Source organism: Passer domesticus, chromosome 3, assembly GCF_036417665.1.
Source record: "Passer domesticus isolate bPasDom1 chromosome 3, bPasDom1.hap1, whole genome shotgun sequence".
Taxonomy (NCBI): Eukaryota; Metazoa; Chordata; class Aves; order Passeriformes; family Passeridae; genus Passer; species Passer domesticus.
The window spans coordinates 3374863-3401534 of NC_087476.1; the positions used below are offsets into that span (position 1 = coordinate 3374863).

General features: G+C 48.8%; 1 protein-coding gene across 2 annotated transcripts in view; it reads right to left on the reverse strand.

The window, feature by feature from the left end:
- Window positions 1-26672, reverse strand: part of XKR6 (XK related 6) — a 206738-nt gene that overhangs the window by 62884 nt on the left and 117182 nt on the right. The gene's annotated exons all lie outside the window — the stretch shown is intronic.

A 26672-nucleotide genomic window follows, 5' to 3' on the forward strand; every position in this document is an offset into this window, starting at 1 on the left:
CTGCTTGGGTCAAAGTCACTGCTGTCCCTGCGCCAAAGTGCCTTTTTAAGGAGCCAAATCCACCAAATGTGGTCGAATAACCTTTGGAAAGAGCTTCAGGAGCCCACCAGGAGGGAAAAGAGGAGATGTTCCTGCTGTAAAAACACAACCCACCCTGAGCTCTGTGGAAAAAGCTGCTCCATGGGGATGACAGGGGGTGGATTCTGGAGGCTGAAGCTCTGGTGCTGTATCATGAGATGAAGCAGGCCCTGGCCAGCTGGCAAGGCTCAACTCTGCATGGCTACATGCATCTAGCTGGCCCTGGCCAAAATTTCCAGGGGCTGTGTTGATAATTTTACCGGGTGAACTATTGCAGGGTCGTGCCTGGGCCTTGGCACGGTTGGATTTGCTGAGGTGGCTCCCAGAGTCACCAGGAAATGCAGGAGGATGCCTCTGGCAAGGGGCTGGTTGAGGGGAGGAGGATGTGGATGTGTAAAAGGGTCAGAGCTCTTTTGGGAGTCCAGAAAGGTGCATCAGGACAGGCCCTGGGCTGTGCTTTGGGAGCAGAAGAGCCCTGGTGGCCTGTCCCACACAGCCACGAGCTGACCAAGGGCAGGAATCTCAGGCTGTAACAGTCTGATCGCTTTTCCTGAGGCCAACAGGCCAGGACACAAGAAATGAGCTCTCTCATCCTCCAAAATCAGGAAACTTTTTCCATATTCAGCATTGGGAATGATTCCTGGCCCTCGCAGATTTCTGAAACCTGCAGAGGTTGTGATGACTTGGGAGAGTCCGAATATGCCTGGAGCATTCTAATGATTATATTCAGATTTTGGCATGGAATGACAGAATATCCTGAGTTGGGAGGGACCCACAAGGATCATTGAGTCCAACCCCTGGCACTGTACAAGGTGTGGTGAAATTGCAGCGCCCATGAACAGGTCTTGAAATTACCTGGATTATCAGTACAGGTATATGGAAAATGGATTTTTCTCATGCCCAGCCCTCTGTTGGGGTGGAATGCTGGAGAAACAGCTCTGATGCTGTGGTAGCCAAAACATTGGGGTGTTACCAACACCTTCCCAGCTCCAAATGCAAAGCACAGCAGTGTGGGGGCTGTTGTGGGGAAAACAAACTCCATCTCAGCCAGACCCAGGCAGAGAATCACAGAATCTCTGAGGCTGGAAAATATCTCCGAGCTCAAGTCCAACCTGCACGCCAGCACCATCATGTTCAACGCTGACCCATGGCCACAAATGCCGTATCCACACTTCTTGAACACCTCCAGGGATGGTGGTTCCACAGCGTGATGGTGATGCCACAATGAGGCACAGCTTGAGGCCATTCCCTCTCCTCCTGTCCCTGTTCCCTGGGAGCACAGCCCGACACCCCTGGCTGTTCCCTCCTGTCAGGTGTTGTGCAGAGCCACAAGGTCCCCCCTGAGCCTCCTTTTCTCCAGGCTGAGCCCCTTTCCCAGCTCCCTCAGCATTCCTGGTGCTCCAGCCCCTTCCTGTTCCCTTCCCTGGACATGCTCCAGCTCCTCAGTGTCCCTCTTGTCATGAGGGTCCCAGAGCTGTCCCCAGCACTGGAGGTGCCTCCACAGTGCCAGCACAGTGGACAGTCACTGTCCTGGCCCTGCTGGCCACTGTTCCTGGATATTCCAGCCAGGAAGCCCTTTGGCTTCTTGGCCACCTGTCACTCTGCTGGGTCATGTTCAGAAATGTCCTGTGGCACTTCAGGAGCGTGGTTGTGGCAGCAACACACATCATGTGGGTGTGCACCATGCCATGGCACCAACCTTCTCCCTGGTGCTCCCTCCTGGAGGAAGAGGATGGGAATGGGGGGTGTCCTTCAGCTGAGGGCTCACCCTCCTGCCACCTCATCTTCTTGCAAGGGGCCTCGTGCACTGGAGGGTGTTCCCAGATTAAAATCCCTCTCCTCGGAGGGGAGGAAAGCAGGCCATGTGGGACTGCTGGGCTGGAAGGCCGGGAGCAGAGGCTGCCTGAACATCCCCTTACAATGAGGTTACGTGAGGCCAGATCTCAGCTGGAGTGAGCTGGCATCCACAGGGCTCTGGCAATTTACACCAGCTGCGGCTTTGGCCCGCTTTTTTAATTTTAATGAATTATTTTCATTCTAACTGATATAAAAGGAATAGGAGACGCAGCGCTGGAGCAACAGGGGAGTAGGAAAGTGAAACACTGTCTGTTAAAAAAATCAAACTCAAACTTAGAGTTGTCATCACCATTAACGTGCTCAATATCAACATTTGTTAGTTGTTTTCTTTGTTGTAATGTCACATGCCAGTGATAAGGATTCACAGATGGATTGTTGTTGTCCCTAGTACGAGTATCAAAATAGGAATTATAGGGTCCCATCCAGGTGCTGATATTCTGCAACTTTTTCTGGCTTCTCCCACTCCTCCAGAAGAAGGGGCTGCATCCAAGCTGTCTCTAGGGATTTGTTCCTGATCTGGCCTGGGCCTTGAAGGATGTGCAGGATTTATTTTCACCACTGCTGGCTGTGCTGGGTCAAAATCATGCTGAACTGGAAAAGAGCACTTTTCACCTCAAAATCAAGAAATGCATCCTTATTTCTGCACAAACTCTAATGCAGCCTCCTCACAGGTCATCCCGACCACACACACCTAAATAATAATTTTGATGGCCTTCATCAGGACCCTGATCTTCAGAACTGGGGTTCTTGGTGCTTTCTGACAGCTTTGGGGGACTTCCTTATACAGTTTATACCTAAAAAAATGAATAAAATGCAACAAAAAGTTTCTTCATCAAGGGGTTTAGTCCTTCTGCTTTGCAGTTTCTGATCTAAGTCTTATCTACTTGTTTCTATCAGTTCCCGTTAAAGAATTAATAATTTGTATTACAAACTCACTTTTTGCCAAATGTGCAACTGAAATTTGTGTTTGAAGGAACGATTGTCCCAGACTTCTGCTGCACAGGAGAAACTGTTACAATTTCATATTCTAAGCCAGTCTGAAGCTGTTTTAAAGCACAGATGGCTTTACTACACACCAACCTCAAAAGATGCAACTGATTTATAAAACTTATGTTGCGAAGGATCATATCGTGGAATCACAGAAGAATTTAGGTGGGAAGGGGATTTTAGAGGTTTGTGGACCAAGGCTCCCATTCAAGTGGGGACAACTTTGAAGTTAGGGAAGGTTGGTCATGGTCTGGTGCAGCTGAGTTTTGAAAATCTCCAAGGATGAGGATTCCACAGCCCCTCTGGACAACCTGTTCCAGCATTATACCCCAATCCCTGCAGAATCATGGAATCATTCAGCTTGGAGAAGACCTCTTGAGTTCAACCATCAACCCAGCGTTATGGGCATGACCAAACCATGTCCCCAAGTCCCACATCCACATGCTTTTGAACATTCCTGGGGATGGTGAAATGACTTCCAGCTCAAGATCATTTTCACCACTTGAAAAAAGTTTACATATCAGCCCCTCATTCAAAAAAGTCAATTCCATCAAACAGTTGTAATTTAAAAAAAAAAATAAAAGCATGACACTGTAGTATTTTTAGGATCTGGTTCCAACAGCTTTGGTATTTGCAGGCTGATTTAACCCCTGATAATCTGGGGGTTCTGATACACAAAACAGGACTCTGTGATTGATGATTCCTGAGCAATGTTCCCAGCTCCTCTGAAATTATTACTTTGGTGGCAGTGCCAGGCGAAAGGGGCATAAACCTACACTCCCTCCTCTGGGGCAGCACTCCTGGTCTTGGTTCAAATCCCTTTTTACTGATGGTTTAAGTGGTTATTTGGGACTGTGAGAGCACAGGCAGGGCTGCAGGTGTGATTTCATCCTGCTGACAGACACTGGGGTCACAACCTCCAGCAGCTGCACAGGGCAGGAAAGTGGGGCAAGGGCATCACTGCAGATAAAACTCCAGAGGCCAAAGGTGCAGGAGCTGCTCGTGCTGCTCCATCTGGGAGATGTTTCTGGGATTTGTCTCTGTGACTGCTCTCCTTCCTCAGCTGCAGAGTAATTTTCTCTGACTCACAGGCTGAAAGATCACAACCAGAAGAAGAGAAACAAATCATAAGGAAGTGCTAGCCCTAAACAACCCCACTTTTTGGCACTGATTTGTCAATCCTTCCCCAGCCTGGCTGTTACTGAACTATCCTTGCTTAGCCAGAGCCTGTCCACTGTTTCTTTATTTGCAAAAATAGCCGTGAATGTGTTATTGACATATTCACCACAACCCCAGTTTTGGAAGCAGCCAGGCAGCTTCTCCTTGTTGCATCCCCATGGCTGAGGGGTTCCCCTGGATATCCAGGTTGCAGAATCCCCATTTCCAGGTCTCTGCTCAGTAAATCAATACAGAATCAGAGAATAGCTTTGTAGCAGCAGCTGCCATTGTTTTGACCCAGGCTCCTAGAAATCATGTTTGTGTTTTCATTTGTTAATTATTTTCTGAGATGTAGAGCTCTAAAACAGGAATAAAAACCCTAAGACCTCTCCAGCACTATGGCATGAATGCCCTTTTTTTATTTCATTGTGGGAACCATCTCCATGCTGCATGAAGGAGGAGGCAGAGCAGCGGGGGCTGCTGGAGAGGGTATCCAAGTGATGGGTGCTGCAGAGACATGTCACAGCATCTATCACACGTGGGATGGTCCTAGCACTGAGCCAAATGCTCTCTTTTATCACGGATTCCCCCTCCAAGTTAGTGATGAATTCTTAAACCCCAGTCCCTTCCCTATTTTGCACATGCTTATTTGCTTTAAGGATACTCCAACACTTGATGCTGTCGCCTCTGGCAAAGCCTTCTGTTTTAAATCAAAGCTGTTAAACAGCTTTACACAGGGACCAGGAAGCTGGACTCACACTGAGTTTTTGCTTCAAGTATGTTTGTGAAAATAAAGTTTAGTGTCAGGACTGTCCTCGTGGAAATAAAGACAGTCCCTGTCCAGCCAGTCCTGCAGGAACAGCTGAAAGCCTCAAAAGGAAGCAGAGGCATTCTGATTGACTTGTCTTGGTTCCAAGCAAGGGAAATTCCCTGAAATGCAAAAAAAAAAAAAAAAAAAAAAATCCCAAGCAAGTGCCTGAGGACACCCCAATGTGATCTCAGAGGCACATGGGAACAGTCACCTCACCCTTTGAACAGGATGGGTCACATTACAGTGTTTTAACCCAGATGGTCTTGAGAAGTGATTTAGCATCTTGTGGGCTCACCAGAACCATGGGATATCTCAGGGGAGGAGAAGATGGCATTGCTCTGGGATACCAGTCAGTGACAGGGACACATCTTCATCTCCTCATGAAGATCCCTTGGTGGAGGATGCAGAGCAGGAAAGGGGAAAGAGATGATTTTTGCTATCAGTGAGTCCCTTGGAGATGGAGACACTTGTGGTTTTAAGGTTTTCTCACTTCCTGAGGGTTTTAACAGTTTGGGGTATTGGGCCCAGAGATCTGAACAGAGACACTGAAGATTGTCTGTGGTCTGAACCCTCAAAAGCCAGTGTGGACCCCAGGATCACAGTAACAAAACTGGGAGTTTGTTCCTTCACTCAGAGGGAGACATTTCCATTCCCACACTCTGGCTGCTGGAAAAGACGAAGGGGTCACCTCTGTGGCTGGGAGATCAGATATGGATTCTAGGAGAGCATTCCCTGAATTTACAGTATTTTCTCTCTCCCCAGCCATCAGGGTGACTGACGCTTCAGCAGGACCTGAAATCACCAGACAAGACTTTTCCATGCAGCAAAGCCTCTCCTAACCCCCACTGAGAGTGGCTTTGTAAAGCTGAGGAGGTGGACGCTCCAGGATTTTTAAACAGCATGCCAGAAAAACAGCAACCAGGAAGGGTTCAGAGGGGAAAGGATTCTGCTTAGGAAAAGGAGAGCTGGTTCTTGAGGAGCTGGTGCAGCTGCAAAGAAGCTGCTGCCTGCTGCAGAGCTGCCAGGGTCAGAGCTGTGGCTCGCTGCCAGCTGCAGCACACTCTGCCCGCCGTTTGCATCCAGGGCTCCCAGAAAATCCTTGGGATGCTGTTCAGCATTCCTGAGCCCACTCCAGCCTCGCCAGGGACTGTCAGAGAGCCGGGACTGTGCCTTCAGCAGCACATCCTTGGCTCCCCTGTGCCGCAGGGGTCAGAGGCATCCCTGGAGCAAAGCTCCCGACGCGGCTGAGACTGTCGCCTTGGCTTTGCCATCCCTTTGAGGAGAAGGAGCTAAAAATTGGGTGAGCGCCTGTGAAATCCTGGAAGAACAGCCTCAGATCGTGGCTATTTTTAGTTCCACAGAAGCTGCGCATACATTAGTGAGGGCCTGCCTTCCTCTCCGGGCTCGAGAAATCACACGGTGTCCTCCCAGCCTGCCAGAAAGAGTTTAACCCTTGTTGTCCCACCACAGTCAGCTCCAGCCAGCTGCACCTCAGCATGGGTTGTGAGGAGGACCAGAACAAGGGGCAGGAAGGTTTTAATGGGCATTTTGGCTCTTGCAAGTAAAGGAAGAGTGTCTTTGGCCCATGGACCTTATACCATCGTGTGTGGTGGGAGGAGCAGGGAGTAAAAGAAAATTCCAGCACAGAAATGGAAATTCCAGCACAGAAATGGTGGCATCTGACTGCCACCACCATCGGCCCTGGCTGAGGGGCAGCCACACTCTGGGCTGAAAGGGGCAGAGAGCAGTTGAGTGCAGAAGCTGAGTTGATTCCTCAACTCTGATGACCTCTCATGGTAGCCAGGACAGGTGACATTCACAAACTGCCACGTGTTGTCTTGAATTCAGCCACCACAGCATTACAGACTCACAGAATGGATGGGTTGGAAGAGAATTTAACCATCATCTTGCTCCACTCCCTGTGCCATGGGCAGGGACACCTTCCACTATCCCAGCTTGATCCAAGCCCTGTCTAACCTGGCCTTGGACACTTCCAGGGATGGGAAAATTAAGCACCATGAGCTACTTAATCCATATCTGCAATCTTTTAGCCACACAACCTCCTGGGAAAAAAAACCTCATCACCACACAGGATCCTTGGTGTTGCATCTCCTTCCTCCCACTGGCTGTGTCTCCGCTGCTCCAGACACATCACACCAGGAAAACCATGGCTGGGACACATAAAGGAAACGAGGCCAGGGATGAGCTCACCAGCCCGCTGGAACCATGATGCCTTTCAGCCCACAATTAACAAAAAGTAATTGCAACACTTATTCCTACACTTTTTTCTCGGAGGGATGAGGAGCAAAGCCTGATCCCTGCACTTCACACCCACAGCGCCTGTCAGCTCCGCTGCCCGTGCACTTTCACATTTTCCAGCTCTTTAATATTTATTACCTCTGCTGCTTTGTATTACTCATCAGCTATTCCTGGCCAGAGGAAACGTACTGGCGGGTTCTGGAGCGTGCACGTTCCCTGTTCCTCGAGGGGGCTGTGAGTACAACAGCACCTCTCAAACTCTCACTCACTGCTGGGCCAGTGCAGCCTCCCATGGCTTTGGAGGGAGGAAACTCAGACAAGCCTCACCATCCCATCACAGATGTCTTTCCAAAGGGCACCAGGATGTCTTAGACCATCAGGAGAGGAGACACAGCTTTTTTTGGAAGGTACAGCATTGTACTTGCAGGGACCCTCATGGCAGGGAGGAATGATGAATCTGACTCCATGTTCTCTGAAGGCTAATTTATTACTTTATAATACTATTATATATTAAAGAATACTATACTAAACTATGCTAAAAAATACAGAAAGGATAGTTACTGAATGCTAAAAAGATAATAATGAAAACTCGTGACTCTTTCCAGAGTCTCGACACAGCTTGGCCCTGGTTGGCCAATGAGTCAAAACAATTCACAGCAGAATCCAATGAAACAATCACCTGTGGGTAAACAATCTCCAAACAGATTCCACATGAGCAAAACACAGGAGAAGCAAATGAAATAAGAATTGTTTTCCTTTTTTCTGAGGCTTCTCAGCTCCCCAGGAGAAAAATCCTGGGCAAAGGGATTTTTCCAGAGAATGTGAATACCACAGTACAAGAACCCTTCCATGTATCCTACTAATCCCTGCAGAAACATCCTCAGAAAGTTCATCTGAGCATCCTTCCCTGCTTCACTTGCTGTTCTTTTCCAAGTCTCCTCCCAGCCCTGTGATTAAACATAGGTCTTCCAGCCCCTTTGCCTGCTTGCAGGATTTCTCCTGGCTGCAGGGGGCTCTAAGTAAGGATATAGATAATAAAACTCAGCAAATCAGGCTGTGCAAGAGCCTGTGGGTGGCAGCACTTGCAGTTGTACCATTTAACAGGCAACTCTGAGTTAAGACTGGTTCTAAACAATACTAGAAAGAGTTCCATCTTCTAGTGGTCATGTTCAGGAGAAAAACCAGCCCAGGCATGGCTCTACCCAGTATCACAGCATTTTAATCTTTTATTTCTTCTCCTACTAATTTAAAAGGAGTTTTCTGCTTGAAGCTTAATAAAAGTGAAGCCACCTGACCACGTCCTTGCTCCACCTGCCTCCGGGTGCAGCTGAGCCTTCTCGTGCCAGCAGCCAGCTTATCCAAGTGACACAAATGAGGTCACAGGAGCTTTCTGCCAGCGAGCAGCATCTGGGAGGTGAGGTATGGAATCCTGCAGCTCAGCCCAAGGGAGGGATGTTCATGCACAGTTAGGTGCAGAAGTGGAGGCAGAGAGGTTAAGTGACTTCCCCTGGGCAAGTGGTGTTTGGTGGGGTTTAATTTAGAATGGGATGGGATGGGATGGGATGGGATGGGATGGGATGGGATGAATAGAATAGAATAGAATAGAATAGAATAGAATAGAATAGAATAGAATAGAATAGAATAGAATAGAATAGAATAGAATAGAATAGAATAATTTCAGTTGTAAGGACTCTGCAATGACCATCAAGTCCAGCTTCCAGCTGGGGAGGCCCTTTTCTCTCTCTCCCTGCTGGATGGGCTCCTTTTGGAAGTGCTTAATCCAAAGGGAAGAAAGCCTTTCATTTTCACACACGTCCTTTCAACCTCCTGCTGCTCCAAATGCTTCCCCAGCCCATTTGGATGCCTCTCACACACCTGCTCCAGCCCAGGCAGCTGCCCTGCCCTGCGTGGAGGATGTTTGCATTAACATTGACTGTTGCAGCTCCTTGGACGAAATCTATCCCAGAAGCACCAATAAATTGCTGAATGCATTGATCCAGACGTGACTCAGGAGCCACCACTGAATAATCTCCCTCGGCACCCTCCCCTGGCTCATCCCAGGCAGAGTTTCTGCTCCCCTCAGCAAGGCAGTGGAGGACTCTTCCATCTTGCATTTCTCCAGGGGCAGGCTTGCTTCAATGACACGTGGAGGCTATCGATTTCTGTAATGAATGGATGGATTTTCCCCTCCTGCACTCACACCTCCTCCTTCTCCCATGGAATAATTCAGTGCCTCTGTCATTTACTGCCCAAATGCCTCTCTGAAGTGCAAACATGCAGCCTTTCCCTGCTGGAATTGTGTGCTGCCTCCAAAGCTTCCATCCAGTGTTTTCTCCTGATGTCCTCTGATCTTGCCTCCAGGAGGGATGATTTAAACCAGTGCAGTGAGGCAAGGATCCCAGGCAAGGAGAACAGGAATGTTTTCCTCTCCAGAAGGAAGGTGTGTGGCCAGAGTGGTTGGGAAAGCTCAGGCTGTGAGTTGGAGGTTGCAGAACTGGGGGAAAGGTGGTGGAAATGCTTGTTGGGATGGATCTGGAGGAGATTCCCACACTTTAGGGATCTGCTCTTAAACAGGAGCAGATGTTTTGGTTGTTGAGGAGATGAAGGAATTGCAGTTGTGGGAGGTTGCAGCTGTGGGTTGAAGAAAAACCCACTGGTGTCACTGGGGTCAGCTGAGAATTTGCTCAGAGAAGCTGTGGACTCTCCATCCCTGGAAGTGCTCAGGACAGGATGGATGGAGTTTGGAGCAATCTGGGACAGTAGAAGGGGTCCCTGCCCATGCAGGGGTTGGAACTGGATGATCTTTAAGGTTCCTTCCACGCCAAACCACTCTGGGATTCAACAAGGGTCTCACCCCTAGCCCTAAACCCCCATTCCCTGCTTCCCAGAGCTCCCCCTTGGAGAACCCCCTCCCACCACCCACTTCTCCTCAGCCAGGTCCCTGTAGCTCATCTGAAGTGCCACAACCCATCTTCTGCTTTTGGGACCCTTCTCTTCTTGTCACCCCACCTTCAAGTGACCTGTCCTGCACCCTGCTGCTGGTGGCTCTTGGCCACAGCCCAGGGGACAGCTCTGCAAGGGAGGGACATGCCAGCTCCCTGTGCTCAGGTTCCAAGGAGTCTGGCACTGCCTGTCAGCCCTCCTGCCCCTACAAGTCCTGCCTGGCCCTCCACAGGAGTCAAATATCACAGGATGTGGCATTTGTCACCTCCTACGTTTGCAGAGATTTGGAAAGACCTAGAGACTCAGCTGGAAGGTCTGAGAGATGGCCTGCCCATAAACCTGGAGTTGCAGAGCATCCATGGGGAGCTGGAATTTGACATAATTTCTGCATTACAAACTCTCGGTCTTGCTCAAGTTGCCCTTTGCCTCCACAGCCTCACCAGTTAAAAATTTGCAGCTGATTCTGAGCATGTCAGCCCAGGACACAAGTCCTTCCAATTCTAGTCTAAAACTTCAGGTATCTGAGCCCTAAAACGGCAAGTGTTTGAGCTCCTTTAGCAGGTAAGCCATGGCAGGCAGGCACAGGAAGGCCTGGCCAACACCAATGACTGTCCTAGAGATTCCACCAAAAGATTCATCATTTCATCTTCCGTCCTTCCCTGCCTCCAACAGACCATCCACCATCTTGGCCTAGACCTCAACACCCAGCTAGGAACAGTGTCTGAGTGCTCTCTCCTGCCACTCAGGAGAGTGTCCAGATGTGTTCAGAGCCCTTTTTTTTTAAGGTTCAAACTCCTTCTTATGGGTTCAAACTTCTTCTTGTGGATTCAAACCCTTTATTGTAGGTTAAACTCCTTTCTCCTGGGTATAGATCCCTCCTTGTGTGTTCAAATCCCTGTTTTATTGTTTCAAATCTCATCCTGTGGGTTCAAACCTCTTCCTGTATGTTCAAATCATTTTTTGTGGGTTCAAATCTGCTCCCTCTGTGTTCAAATCCCTTCTTGTGATTTCAAATCTGCTTCCTGTAGATTCAAATCCTTTATTGTAGATTAAAATCCTTTCTTGTGGGTTCAAATCCTTTTTTGTGGGTTCAAACCCCTTTTTATTGGTACAAATGCCTTGGTACAGGTTCAAATTCCTTCTTGTGGGTTCAAACCCCTTCCTGTAGGCTCAAATCCCTTCCTGAGAGTTCAAATACCTTCTTATAGTTTCAAACCCCCTCCTGTAGGTTCAGATCCTTTCTTGTAGATTAAAACTCTTTCTTGTGGGCTCAAATTCTTTTTGTGGGTTCATACCCCTTCTTGTAGGTTCAAATCCCTCCTGCTGTGTTCAAATCCCTTTTTATTGGTACCAATCCCTTCCTGTGTGTTCCTCTTGTGGTTTCAGACCCCTTCCTGTAGGCTCAAATCCTTTCTTGCAGGTTAAAAACCTTGTGGGTTCAAATCCTTCCTGTAGGTGCAAATCCCCCCTTGCGTGTTCAAATCCCTTTTTATTGGTACAAATCCCTTCCTGCGGGTTCAAACCCCTTCATGATGGTTCAAACCCTTCTCTGTGAGTTCCAAGCCCTTCTTTGCTACACGTGAAGGCAAGGCTTGACCTTGGCCATCGAACATCCCAGACAACCCAGACAAACCCATCAACCCCCCCGAGACGGCCGAGGAGACAAAGCTCTCAGGTTCCCGTGTTGGGGCTGCTGGGCAGGATATCCAACACTGGAACACCCCCTGGGACACGGCAGCGTGTCAGGAAGGCTCTCCTCTGCTGGCTCCAAGGGTGGCCTGGAGAGGATTTTGCCGGGGCTCGATTCCCTGCCGTTGGAAATGCTCCCTCGGCCGCGCGGGGTGGCCGGGCGCCAGCGGGCCGGGTTTCCACCGTGGTCTCATGAGGACACTCTGCTGGAAAGAGGATGCTGCAGGCTTGAGTCATCTCCAGGCTCTGGAGGGAATTAAAGTCTCCACCTCCCACCCCCCTGCCTGCGTGTCCTGCCACTTGAGGTGACAGCCAAAAGCAGGACACCGAGCCTGCGCATTTTAAAGTAGCTTTGGGATTGAGTCCCTTTCCCCGTGCTATCCTGGAGCAGCCTTTCTCCCTGCATGCATTGAATATTTTGTGTCATATGTTTCCCCCCTCTGAAACCCCAATCCCTTGGGGTGACCCTGGATGCTCCAGTTGTTCACAGCTTTTTTGTGAAGCTCAAGCTCACATGATTGGAAATCTTTGTGGAGCCACCACAGTTGTCCCAAGTCCCCTCAGATGAGATTTCCATTCTTCAGCTGCTCAAAAATGGGAAAGCTGATCCAAACTCCTCATCTTGGTTCCCGCTTTTATCAACAGAGAGAAAGAGAGAGATTTCCAGAAAGCCACTCATCCCATCTCCAGATAAGTGTCTGCAACACCTCCCACGGATTTCCTGTCTCCTTCCCTTGACTACAGAAGGGTCCAGATGACCGACTGAGAGCTGATGGCTGATACCAGATGTCTCCCATCTCCTTGGCATCATTTCCCTATCAGATGCCTCTCACCTCCTTGCTGTCATTTTGAGAAGTTGTTTTAAGGAATCACTTGTACTTCCCCCATGGAAAAGATCTGGGGGACATGACAACAGGTAGGAAAGGAATTTTCCTGTGGGAAGCAAAGTCCACGCTAAAATGGAATGCATTCCCATCTGACAGCTGGAAACGGAGCTCCCAGAGCTGGCTGGGTTTTTTTTTTGTTGTTCCCATAATCTCTTAATTTGGGCTTTTTTTCCCCTTGTGGAACAAATGCACAGCTGTGGGTAGGTGACACATGCCATGAGTAGTTCTTGTCTAGAACAGACTTTATCCCATAGTTTTTATGTCCTTCCCCACACCGGAGAGCGGTACTGCCTTTCAATGGAATCCCTGTGGAGATCAATCCTGTGCATTATCATAGAATCATGGAATCTCTGAGCTTGGAAAAGTTCTTAAAGTGATCAAGTCCAACTTTTGACCCAGCAGGGTCAAGTCTGCCACTGCCTTGTGTCCCCAAGTGCCACATCCACACATCTTCTAAATCCATCCAGGGGTGGGGAGTCCACCACTGACTGGGGCAGCTGTGTCAGGACTGGACAGACCTTTCAACCTAATCCTTCTATGCCTCAAATTGAGGCCATTTCCTCTTGTCCTGTCCCTGTTCCCTGGGAGCAGTGCCCGACCCCATGGCTGCCCCCTCCTGTCAGGGTGTTGTGCAGAGCCACAAGGCAGAGCCCTGAGCCTCCTTTTCTCCAGGCTGAGCCCCTTTCCCAGCTCCCTCAGCCACTCTTCATCAGAGCTCAGTGCTCCAGACCCTTTCCCAGCTCTGTTTCCACACCTTGGAAATGCTCCAGTAACTCCTGCTTTCTTCTCCAAGCCATCCCTGAATGAGCTGGAGACCAGGGGCAAGACTCACAGGCACCTGGCACTGTTTCAGAGCATATCAAAGATACCCATGGGCTGCTGGCAGGTGGGATACAGGGCATGAAGAAGATCTCTGCCCTTCTATACCCACATCTGAGGGTGCACTGAGCTACCAGGGCATCTTGAACAGTTTGGATAAGGGAATGGAGCTCCTGGGTCTCAATCCAGAAGGGGAATCTCTACAGCAACAGGCCATGGAGCCAGGCAGGACAACCACAGCATTTCCTCCTCTTCCTCACTCTAGTCATTGCTCCATCCACAGGTTTCTGTGGGAATCTTGCCCATAATGCCCAAACCAGCCATAAAAATCCCTTGCTGTGAGACTGACAGCACAGTCTGCGTGTCCCTGCAAGCCACAGCTACTGGGACCTTCCGTCCTTGCAGCCTCCAGGGCTGCTGGTCCCCCTGTCACCAGCTAAAAGATGTCACTGCTCAGTGCTTAGAGGAGGGGACAGCACCCAAAGGGGGTTTGGGAGCTCCCTTGGTAGGTTTGTAGCAGCAAAGAGCAGAACATGGGCAGAATAAATCTCCCTGGACAGCTTTGCTTGCTCTGGGAGCAAATGGAGAAGGCTGGGAAGTGTGAAGAAGCAGGATAACAGTCATAGAGTGGAGCCAAGACACTTTCCACAGATCCTTTGCTCTGGTGTTGGAGCAGTCCTATGAGTAAGTGCAACCCCTACAATTTTTTCCTTTTTATCAGGGAGCCAAATCTGATTCATATTATTTATTCCCAACTGGCTTTTCAACTCTTGCACCCCATCAACCCCACATTAAAGTTAATCATAAACAGATCCTGTACTCCTCAACCTTCTGATCACTGTTTCAGACAGTCTTTATTTTAGAAACGTGTCAAATAAACTCATCCCTGGTTTCAGTGCAGGGTTGAGAGACCCCGGCACAGGACCCAGGAGCTCTGGTTCCTGCGTATCAATGATATTTATATGATGGCAATGTTAAAAGGCTTCTGCTGAGATCAGAGTTGGATTGTGCCGAGTCCGGAGCACACACAGAGTAAGAGACAGCTCTTGGCCTAAAGGATTTACAATCTAAACTGACAAGGACAGAACCACAGCAAAAGAAAGGATGTGTTATTAACAGCAGGGGACCGAGGCATTGAGGGATGCAATAAATTGCCTGCAGTCACATGGGCAGCTTGTGGAGGAGCCTAAACCTGACCCTTGATTTCCACCAATGCTGCCTTGTCTCAGCCATCAGGGAAGGAGGACACTGGGAATCTGGGAGAGTTGGGAATTTTGCTGATGGGTCAGGTGAGGTCAGGAATCCTGTCAAAAAACACAACCCCTCACAAAGGCATTCTTGCCCCTGCCCCAGCTTTATTTATGTGTGGCTGGGAAGGAGGAGAAAAACCCCTTCTGACACCACCACCCCCAGCGTCATCATCATCCCAACTGGTTTTTGCTCACTCAGACAGGTCCCCTCCAAACCCTGTTAGAGGGCTCAGGGCTGGGGCTGATAAACCACTCCAGGTACTTTTACAGACTGGCAGGAATCACAGAATCATGGAATCACTAAGGTTGGACCTCTGTGAGTGTCAAGTCTAACCATTAGCCCAGCCCATGCTCACCACTAAACCATATCCTCAAGTGCCACATCCACACAATTTTTGAACACTTCCAGGGATGGTGATTCCACCACTTCCCTGGGAAGCTTCTTCCCATACTTTACAACCCTTTCTCTCAAGAAATTTTTCTTAACGTCTAATCTAGAAAGGAGAAACTGAAATCACTTTTCCTTAGAGGAAACTTGCCTGAAAGAGTGGGCTTCAGGGGACACCTGTGTCAAAGAGTGACCCACAGCAAGTTTGCTCTGCTGGGCATAAAACTGGACTGAGACTTGTTGGCAATTTCTGGGTCAGAACATCTCAAAGCACAATGAAATTGTCCCACCTGTCTGTACACACCTGCCCTGCAGCATTCCATGTCCACACACCTGAGAGAAAGCACGTGAGGAAAAATAAATTACCTCTGTCCACTTGTACAGAGGCTCCTACAACATTTGTCATGGTCTCAAGCTGTGCCAAAGGAGGTTCAGGTTGAGCATCAGGAGAAATTTCCTCATAGAAAGAGTGGTCAGACATTGGAAATGCCCAGGGAGATGCTGGAGTCTCCATTTCTGGAGGTGTCTAAGGAGTGATTGGACGTGGCACTCAATGCTCTGGTCTGGGTCACAAGGTGGGGATCAGTCACAGGTTGGACTTGATGGTCTTGGAGGTCTTTTCCAACCTGAGTGATCCTGTGATTCCATGATCTTTGAGATTTTGTTCTGACATAATTTCCTGTGCCATTACCTAGCCTACCAAAGCTCCTTAACTCTCAGGGGTGGATTTGAACCATAGCAGTGACACCAAGGAGACTTCTACCATTCAGTGGAATCCCCAGATCTGAAGAGTTTAGGATTAGGTGTGGCAGGGTTCGATTTCAGTTGAAAACAATCAGTAAATTTAGGTTCTCAACTGTCCACATCCAGCCATGTCCCATTTAGATGCTTGTTGTCCATCCCTGGTCCATACTAGACATTTAATTGTCATGGAGTCACAGAATCATTTAGGTTGGACAGACAGATCAGTCTGTCCAACCATCCACCCAGCACCACGTGTTCACCACTGACCCATGTCCCCAGGTGCTACATCTACACATCTTCTTCATCCATCCAGAGATGGAGACTACAAAAGTTCCCTGGGCAGCCTGTACCAAGGCCTGACAACCATTTCGGTGAATAATTTTTTTCATTATATCGAATCTAAACCTTCCCTGGCACAGCTTGAGGCTGTTCCCTCTCCTCCTGTCTCTGTTCCCTGGGTGCACAGCCTGACCCCCCTGGCTGTCCCCTCCTGTCAGGAGCTGTGCAGAGCCACAAGATCCCCCCTGAGCCTCCTTTTCTCCAGGCTGAGCCCCTTTCCAGCTCCCTCAGCCCCTCCTGGTGCTCCAGCCCCTTCCCTGGACATGTCATGACACTGGTTTCTGTTCTGAAGCCATATCTACCAGGACTCCACTCCTCAGACAAACATTGCCATGATTTAGGAAATCAGGATAAATTGCCCAGTGTCTTGCATAGCAAAACCCATATGTCTGAGATCACACTATCTTGATCACAGAGTCATCTTCTTGTGTAACTTCCTCCTTTTCTCCCTTTCCCAAGAAACCAAGCTGGATTAGGAATGGTTTTGATATCAATAAATACTTTCCTGCTGTGGATGCTCGCAACATCTGCGTGTGAACCCTCAGATGCAGCCACAGCAACAGGGAATTCAAATGATCTGTCTGATCTCATCCTGTGGATGATTCCTGTGGATTACTGGTATCAAATCCTGGAGTTCCCGTGTGCTCCTGAGTGCAAACAAGCTCTTTCCTTACAGAATATTTATGGAGCAGAAGCATCAGGTGAGGAATGAGCAGTTTTAGGGCTCGTGTCATTTACTTGGCCAGGAAAAGGAATTGTTTGTGGCATCGAGCTTTGTTCCAGTCTCTAGGACCTCATATAAAGTAATTAACTGAGAATTTCAGGGTCAGTGTCTGGCCCTGAGGCCAACAGGAAGAATCTGGCCACATCCATGCTCCAGAACACTCCAAGCCTTCAAAACCAGGTGGGTACATCCAGATCCTGCAGGGAATGGGATGAGCAGGGTGGGTGTGGACAGCAGGGCAGCTCCTCCACAGCTCTGCTCTCATCAAACAGGAAGGACAGGATGCAATAACGCCTTGTGTCGATTTATTGTAAACATTTCATATTGTCAGTGATCCATGGGAAAGCAGCTCTGGTGCTGTGAGCCTCAGGCAGTCTGGGAGAGCTGCTGCCTCTACAAAGCCTTAGTTCTGCACAGGATCCTGTCCCAGGGCACTGAGAGCCTGCACATCCCTGGACACTCCCTGGAGAAGGGTAAAGCCTTCAGGATGTGACCCCACAACTCATTGCTGCGGCTTCAAGAGGTCCTTGGGTCTAGTTTTCATCACAATTAGGCTGATTATCTTGTATTTTGCTTCTGATTCATCCCAGCACCAAAAAACATCGCCTCGGCTCCAGCAGATTTTTGTGTTTGGGCTTTGCAATCTGCCCCCCTCCCTCTCCCCTGGTCTCCCTTGGTGAAAGTTAATTTAGGACAGCAGCCTTTGAGTGAAAAATGGTGTTTTTTGGGAAGCACCAACTGAGGGCAGCTGTCCATGCAGGAAGGGGCAATCCTTGTTTTTAGGAATATCAAGGACAAGTCCCCAGGAGGCAAAGTCATGCCTGAAATTCCTGCTGTTATCCTGATCCAAGTCAGGGAGCTTCTTGGTGATTGCCACAGCACCATCCCCTCCAGAATAATTTAAAGAAAAAAAATAATAAATAACCAACAGTAACACGGCTTTTCTTCATGGATCAGGTTGTTCTCAACAAGAAAACATTCCCTAATAACAGGATTCCACCATGGTCGTGTCACCACAGCCTGGCAATGCCACTCCAGTGCCCCTAATCTTAAATAAGGTATTTTCCTTCCCAGCAGTGAAAACTGCAGTGCCTTCACCCACTCCTCTGAATAATGGAAGTGTTTCTGCAAGCTTGCCATGGTAATTTAAAATCAATTTTACTTTGGTTTCCCATTATAACTTTTGCTATAGGAAATTAACACTTTAGTAAATCACCTATCGCCTGCAAAAACAACAGAGTGCAATAAATGGTAGTGCCTGTGAAGTTTGGTTGGTTTGCAATGAAAAAAAAATCCCAATGGATATAATAATATAATGATGTGATAATTTAAATATGTATTTTGGTAGAATCAGAGAATAGTTTGGGTTGGAAGGGGTCTTTAAAGGCCATCCAGTGATATGTTCCTGATGTGGGCAGTGACATCTTCAACCCAGGTTGCTCAGGGCTCTGTTCAGCTTGGCACTGGACAGCTGCAAGATGGTCTGTACCCTTTGGATCTACCTTTGAAGGAGCCAGCATGGTGAAAGCATCACTCCTTTGTGTGCAGGATGGTCACCAGCCCCACAGACAGTGCTGGGGGAGGATATGAAGGTGATAAATAAAGCTCACTCCAGCCTGTGGCCCAGCAAATCATTTTGGAGAATATCTGAACCCAGGTCTTCTTACTGTCTCAGTTGGCTTCACCAACTCATTACAAGGTACAGCAGAGGATCCTGTTCACCCTCCTGTTTTTGGGAAATGATGCTCAACCCCCCTGGTGAGGCTGTTGTGAAAGCAGAGCTGTATCTCCCATGGCAAATAAACTGCTCCATTGCTCCTGGAGTTATGGGGCTTATTTTCTGATGGTTTCCTGCCTGTTTTCCCAGCAGTGAGCAGGAATTACAGAATATACCAGTTAACTTCAGCTCTTCCCATGACTACCACTTCAATAAAAACCATGCAAAAGAGATTATGAAGGAAAAAAAAAACCCACAACTGTCTCTGAGTTCCCCATTTAAATTGTTACAGCCATTCAAAAGCAGGTGTTTCCTGCCATCCAAACCCCCAGATTATCCAGCCCAGCTCTTTAAATGCATAGGACAGGAAAAAAATGTGTTAGGCTGGGCCTTCATCTCCTCTCATGATGATTCCTGCTTTCAGCCCTTGCTGTCAGCAGTCCCCTCCCAGCACCAGCAGAATCAAAGGTGGAACCAGCTCCGACAGGAGGAATAACAAAAGCGCCGGCACCGCTCGCGAGTCATTTGGAAGTTCCTGCCTCTCTCCCAGTTGCACGTTAATGAGCACAGGGAGAGCTGGGGCTGGTTTGGCTCTGTGTTTGAGAGCCTGCTCAGGAGCTGGAGCCCGTTGTTCTGTGGCTTTCACAGGAAAAAAGCTCCCCTCCCAGGCTCCAAAAATCCTCGTGAAAACTGGCGTGCACAGGTGGATCCAGAGCATGGAGATGGAGGATGGATGGGGATGGATAATGGATGGCTCCTGCAGAGCCCGGTGCAGAAAGCCCCTCTGATCTCTCCATGTGTCTTCCCTCATTTCCTCTGAGGCATTTTGGGGTGGATGTGTGAATTTTAAGTGTAAAATATCTTTGGGATTAATGCCAAGAGTGCAGGACACAAACAACAAATGGACAAGCCAGGGTGGATGTTGAGTGTGGGCTTAACAAGAACCTCCTCAAAGGTCTGGAGATCCTGGATGGGATAAAGGGTCTGCTTTTCCTTTCTCGGCTTGGGACTCCTTATAAAATAAGGGCCAGAAGGTAAAACTGGGACAGAAAGGCTACACCTACACAGACAAATCTTCCTTTCAGCTCTTGTTCTCTCTCTTGTCTGGACATGCCATCATGGTATGGGAGACACACCTCATTCCTGATGGACATCCCCAGGCCTTGACGTCAGAAGATGGAGTATGGAGACACAAGACCATTTTGGTCCCAAAATAAAACACTTCCCATGAATCCCAGAATTGCAGAATGGGTCAGGTTGGAAGGGATCACAGAGAGTCATGTGGTCCAACCTTGCTGCTCCAGCAGGGCCATCCCAGAGCCCAGAGCACAGGATTGTGTCCAGACTGTTCTGGAATATCCCAAGTGAGAGACTCCAGATCCTCTCTGGTCTCTGTTCAGTGCTTGGTCACTGCACAGGAAAGTTCTTCCTCCTGTCCAGGTGGAACTCACTGGGATCAGTCCCTGCCCGTGGCTCTGGTGCCATTGCTGGGCCCTGGAGCAGAGCCTGGGCCCTGCTCGGAGCCCTCCCTGCACACAGGGACACCCAGGGCTGAGGGCCCCTCTCAGCTGTGTCTCCTCTCCAGGCTGAACAGCCCCAGCTCCCTCAGCCTTTCCTCCTCAGTGAGATGCTCCAGTCCTTCCACCATCCTTGTTGCTGGGCCTGCTCCAGGGGCTCCGTGTCCCTCCTGTCCTGAGGAGCCCAGAGCTGGACACAGCTCCCCAGATGTGCCTCACGGGGCTGAGCAAAGGGCAGGATCACTCCCTGACCTGCTGGAAATGCTCATCCTGGAGCACCCCTGGGTTACTTTGGCTTTCTTGGCTCCCAGGGCACTGCTGGCTCATGGACAGCCACTTGTCCACCAGGACACCCAGATCCTTCCCCACAGAGCTGCTCCCAGCTTGTGCTGGCACCCAGGGTTGTTCCTCCCCAGGTGCAGGACCTGCATTTCCTTTAACTGAATTTCAGACACTTCTCTACCCATTTCTCCAACACATCAAGGTCCCTCTGAAGTGCTGCACAGCCCTTGGGGTGATCAGCTGCCACTCCCAGCTTTGTGCTATCATTCAACTTCTTGAGGAAGCATTTGTCCCTTCATCCAATGTTGGTTTTCCTAGCTTTTACAGAGATGGGGTAACTGAGAGGGGTTTTAAAAGATTTTATTCTCAGTCTTGATGAATAGTGAGACACAAGAGATGTAAAACTCAACGCCATTCCATCAGAAGCTAACTTATTTTTTGCTTACAATACCTCATAAATGTTTTTTACTTTATTAGCTTTTGCCACACAATGACACTATTCTAACACCAATCACCTATACTTTTTTCTCCACATTGTCTTGCTACAATGCATCTTTCACAGTTTTAATTCTCTAAAATATCTGGTCTTTTTGCAAGGCCATATTTTGAAACTTATTAAAACTTGGTTTAGTTCAATCTCTCTCTCAACAATACCATCTCTATTCCATAACCTTCTTAAGTCAACACACATTATCTCAGCATTTACATATAAATATACAAGGCTATATAAACTTTCTATTAAGTTTTAAGAATTCTTTACAAATCCATTTCCCACAATCCAAGTCATTAATGAGTTAAATGTTAGATAATTAAATAATTAAGTTAAATAAGCAAGTTAAATAGCAATATTAAGCAAGTTAAATAATTCTGAGCCCAATATTGAAACTTAGGGGACACCACAAGTGACAGACCATGTGCCACTGATCGTGACCCTCTGGGCTCTGTTGTTCAGCCAGCTCATGGAACCACAGAACCATTAAGGTTGGAAAAGACCTTCAAGATCTAAGTCCAACAAGTAAGTTAAGACAGCCAGGTCCAGCACTAAACCATGTCCCTAAGCACCACATCCATGGGAGAGTTCTCAGTCCAGCTCATCCACTCTTCCAGTCCACATTTCCTGAGTTTATCCAACAGAAATGACGGGAGACAATGTCACAAGCCCTGCTGAAGTCCAGGTACACAAAACCACTTCTCTCCCCTCACCCATCCAGGTGGCATTGGGTTGGTCAAACATGATTTCCCTTCAGTGAATCCATGCTGACAACTCCTGATTGCCTTTCCTGACACTGGTGTTTCCCCACTTAAAGCATTTCCTTTTGACAAATGGGCATCTCCCTTCAGGGGACAGCAAACAGAGTCACTGGAAAATGCCTCCCTTGTGTTAATGAGCATTTTGCAGATGTGCAGGGACCCCCACACGGTGGGGGAGAGCACAGTGATGCACTGAGAGCTCTGCAGAGCCTCCTGGGAGCTGGCAGGATGTCTCCCAGACTTCCTGGTGCGCAGCAAGTCCTGTGGGATCGCTCGTGCCATTCCACACCACTACGAAGCTGGATGGACAGGCAGGTGGAGAAGGAAAAGCAGAAATCAATTAAACCTTCCTTGCCCATCCTCTTCATACCAAATCAGTGAGAGGCTGCCAGGGCCTGGGGTGCCACGTCCAAGACAATCACAGCTGACAGTGCCTTCGAGGGACGCTGTCAAAGACTTTTAGGCTCATAATTCAGCGATGGGAAGATTTCCTGGCCAATTTCATGGGAAGGAGCCCCTTTGCAGACATGCTGGGAGTGCCACCTGCAGCTGGTGTGGCTGCAGCCCTGGTTCCCAGAGCCTGACACAGCTCCAGGATGGTGCCACAACCCCTGAAGATGAGGGCTGGGTCACAGGAGCAGGAGGAGAGGCTGGGTGAGGAGCCAGGGATGAGGAGGTCTGTGTGGGACACTTTTGATGGGTGGATGGCAGCAATCCTGTGGTGCAACCACAGCTGGTGGGATGGGGAGATGCCCTTGGCTTCTCCTCCTGGTCCGTGTTTTTGTCATGGTTTGAGGACTGCAGATATTGGCACCATCTCTGGTTTTCTGGGGAGTTGATGCTCACAGCTTCAGGTAATTCCTGACTCCAACACCAGATGTCAGATGGGAATCCTCTGCAGCCCGTGGAGAGCAAGGGGCCATTGCAGAGGGTGACTCGTGTCACACAGCCAGTCTCCCACAATGTCATCCTCTGGAGGAGTTGATCTCTGGGATGGGGAGAAGGAGGATGATGTTGGACAGCTTCCACTATCCCAGGTTGCTCCAAGCCCTGTCCAGCCTGGCCTTGGACACTTCCAGGGATCCAGGATCAGCCACAGCTTCTCTGGTTAACCTGTGCCAGAGCCTCACCACCTTCACAGGGAACAATTGTTCACAGGGAACAATTCCTTCCCAATATCCCATCCATCCCTGCTCTCTGGCGGTGGGAAGCTGGGTGTTCCCTGTGTCCTGTCCCTCCATCCCTTGTGAATGGTCTCTCCCCATCTTTCTTGTAGGCTCCTTCAGGAACTGGAAGGCCACAATCATCTCATCTCAAAGCCTTCTCCAGGCTGAACAATCCCAATTCTCTCAGAGAATTCTCTCCCAGTTCTCTCAGCCTTTCCTCACAGCAGAGCTGCTCCATCCCTCTGCTCATCCTGGTGCCTCCTCTGGACTCTCTCCAGCAGCTCCACATCCCTCTGATGCTGGAGCCCAGGGCAGGGGCAGCTCTGCAGGTGGGGTCTCACCTGAGAGGGGCACAGGTTGCAGAATTCCCCCCATTCCCTGCTGCCCACACTGGGATCAGCCCAGGGCATGGGCAGGTTGGGATGGGTCATGTCCCGCTCTCAGACCCCTACCTCAAGCTGAGATAAATTATGAATTAATTTATGTTAAATACCTCATTGGGAAATGTCTCCATTTGCCAAAGTACCAAGTGGGGTGAACCCTGTACTTCTGGTCCAGCAATTCTCTTGTTTAGAAATTGCCTCCATATTCACCCAAATCCTCTTTCCCACACCAGATCCTCACACCATTTTCATCTTTCCCAGGATTTTGCCCACAAACCTTTTTATCTAATGATTCTGGAATCAATTTTAAACATTTTTTTTTACATAAATGTAAAAAAATTTTTTTTTTACATTTATGACTGCCATGCTGACCAATGCATTCCAAGGAAAAATGCATAGTGAACAAACACACCATGTATATAAATTCATACCTTAAACATAGATACAGGTGCATATTCATGTGCAAACCTATATGAATCTATGGCTTATTTATTCATTTGAGGTGCATATACCTGTATATAGCATATATAAATATATATAAATAAAAGAAAAATATCTGATTTATGAGCTATATATTTATATAAGTAAACCATATATGCTTATATATATCATATATATGACCATATACAGGGTTTATTTGTTCATTTCTACATCTATGCAAACAATGTCCTGCTGGCAGAGAGTTAAAACCAGGAACTGCTGTCTGATGTAAAGATGGGAATTCAGTTTTGAGGTCAAACTGGAGTAAATAAATTAGTATTTTCATGGTTTTGTGTAAAAAACCTTTGGAATCATTTGGAAAAGCCCTTTCCAGAAATGTCACTTCTTGGTAAAATTGTTCTTCCTGGTTGTATCTCCTTTTTTTAAACTTCACATTCAGTGCCTGCCATTAGTAGTGACCCATCTGACACACTATCAGGGCACAATAAATCAAGAAATAACACAAAATAAAATAAATTAAAATAAAGTAAAATAAAATAAAGTAAAGTAAAATAAAGTAAATGTAGCTTCATAGAGATGGCATTATTGCCATTGGAAAGGCAAAGGGTTTGCTCACAGATGACGCAAGGAAGCAGCTGAAGATGAGGAGAAATTTGCTCTGTCAGGTTGCTGCTCCACTTGGAGGCATCAGGAGACCATGGCCAAGCTCTCACTGTCCTTTTCCCATCCCGACATTCCCAGAGACGTTATATGAGCTGAACTTCTCTCAGATTCTGGCATCACCCTCTGTGCTCCCATTCCCCCCTGCCTTTCTCTGGTTTCCCTCCCAGGCTGCAGACGGCGGGTCTGGGCAGAGTCTCCTGGAGCCACGGCAGCAGAGATTGTATCTCTGCTCCTGGATGCTGGGAGGGAGGGATGGAGGAGCCTCTGCTGCCCTGGATGTGTGATGGGATTGGTGCTCCATCCCTGCATCCCATCCCTGCATCCCCTTCTCCGCCACTCCCGCCCCCCAGCCTTTGCTCTGGGAGGAAGTGTAGCTTTAAATTTGACCTGAAAAGAGCATTGAAGTGACTCACTGGATTATAGACAGACCCACACGTGGATCCCAGGCTGAGGGGAAGGAATCTCGTTCACATCAATTGATGAATCCAAGCTCAGACGTGGATCTGACAAAGTGTGGTTGAGGAGAAGTTCCCCTTCTGCCACCCCAGCATGGGATTTAGTTCAGATTTTGATAATCTCAAGACTAACAGGCCAGGGGGGGATTTTATTACTGCCTTGGTGTTTGGAGAAGGGGGAAAGCAGCCAGAAATCACCTCCCTGGACCGAGTGCAAATCAGGGCAAAGAGGAAAACTTCTCTACCACAGAGACGTGGCTGTGCCACGCTGGAGAGGTAGGGGATGATATCATGGGAAGCAGTGAATATCCTGCTGTGGAGGAAAGGGAAGGAGCCAGGATCCAGCCCTTTGCCTCTCCTAGAAAATCACTAAAGCAAGCAATAGTAATTGGAGAGCTACTTGTAAGCCGGGCATCTTCTCCCCTGCTAAAAGCTTTGCCTGTAGCGCTGAAGGAGCGGCTTGTGATAAATATATATATATTAAAAATATCTGCTCTGACAAGCGTGAAGCTGGAGAGGCAGAGAGGCAGGGGAGGAGGTAAGGCGGGTAGGAAGCATAAATCAAAATGTTTTGCTGCTCCTAATTAAATCCATCAACCTGTTTGTAACAAAACCCACTCTGGGTCAACAGGAAGATTGGAGGACGTGGAGCTGACGCTGCTTGATGGCCACGGTGGCCAACAACTCCCTGAGCCTCACGCAGGAACAGAGAGGCCTGGGAATCCTTACACTGGGATTTGAGCTTCAGGAAAACCTCCAGCCATCTGTGCCAGAGGAGGCAGAGCAGTCACAGCCAGGCAGGGGGAAAAGCAGTGCAGGGAGGGCTGGGATCTTACTCACTGCTCCACATCCTCTGCAGCCAGACGGCTGCAATGTGCTGCTGCCAGCCCTGCAGCCACCGCGGCCTCTGCAGCTGGGAATGGGTCAGAAGGAGCAAAATTGGATAAAAGGGAGGGCTGGGGAGGGAAAGGGGTGAACAGGGAGCCAGGCTGCTGCTGCTGCACTGTCCAGGATGCTGCCTGTAGTGTGTTTGTGGCCCTCACTCATCTCCCAAAGGAGATGCAGAGCAAGAAAATACTCAGACATGGATAGTGAAGGAGATCATGGGGATGGAACAGTTTCTGTATATTCAGGGAATGGTTTGGGTTGGAAGGGACATTTAAGATAATCTCATTCCACCCCCTGCCATGGGCAGGGACAACTTCCACTATCCCAGGATGCTCCAAGCCCCATCCAACCTGGTCTTGGACACTTCCAGGGATCCAGAGGCAGCCACAGCTTCTTTGAGCACCCTGTGCCAGGGCCTGACCTTCCTCACAGCCAAAAATTCCTTCTCAATATCCCATTTATCCCTGCTCTCTGGCAGTCGGAAGCCATTCCCCCTTGTCCTGTCCCTCCATGCCTCATCCCAAGTCCCTCTCCAGCTCTCCAGGAGCTCCTTTAGGCCCTGGAAGGGGCTCTGAGCTCTCCCTGGATCCTTCTCTTGTGCAGGTGAGCACTCCCAGCTCTCCCAGCCTGGCTCCAGAGCAGAGGGGCTCCAGCTCTCAGAGCATCCCCATGGCCTCCTCTGGACCCATTCCAGCAGCTCCACATCCTTCTTATCCTGAGGACTCCAGGGAAATGTGTCACAGAGATCAAGATTCTGCAGCTCAGAAAAGGGAGAGCTGAGCTGATGTCATTCAAGACAAGGAGCTGTAAAATCCAGAGTACCCTGCAATGAAGGATTTCCCTCTGTGTGGGACAGCTGGGTGACAATTCAAACCCAGCAAAAGGAAGGCTCCTTTTTTTTTTCTATAAAGTACAGCTGAACTGGCCATCTCCTTCTCATAATGCCAAGGATTTAGGAAAAATGAATAACAGAGAA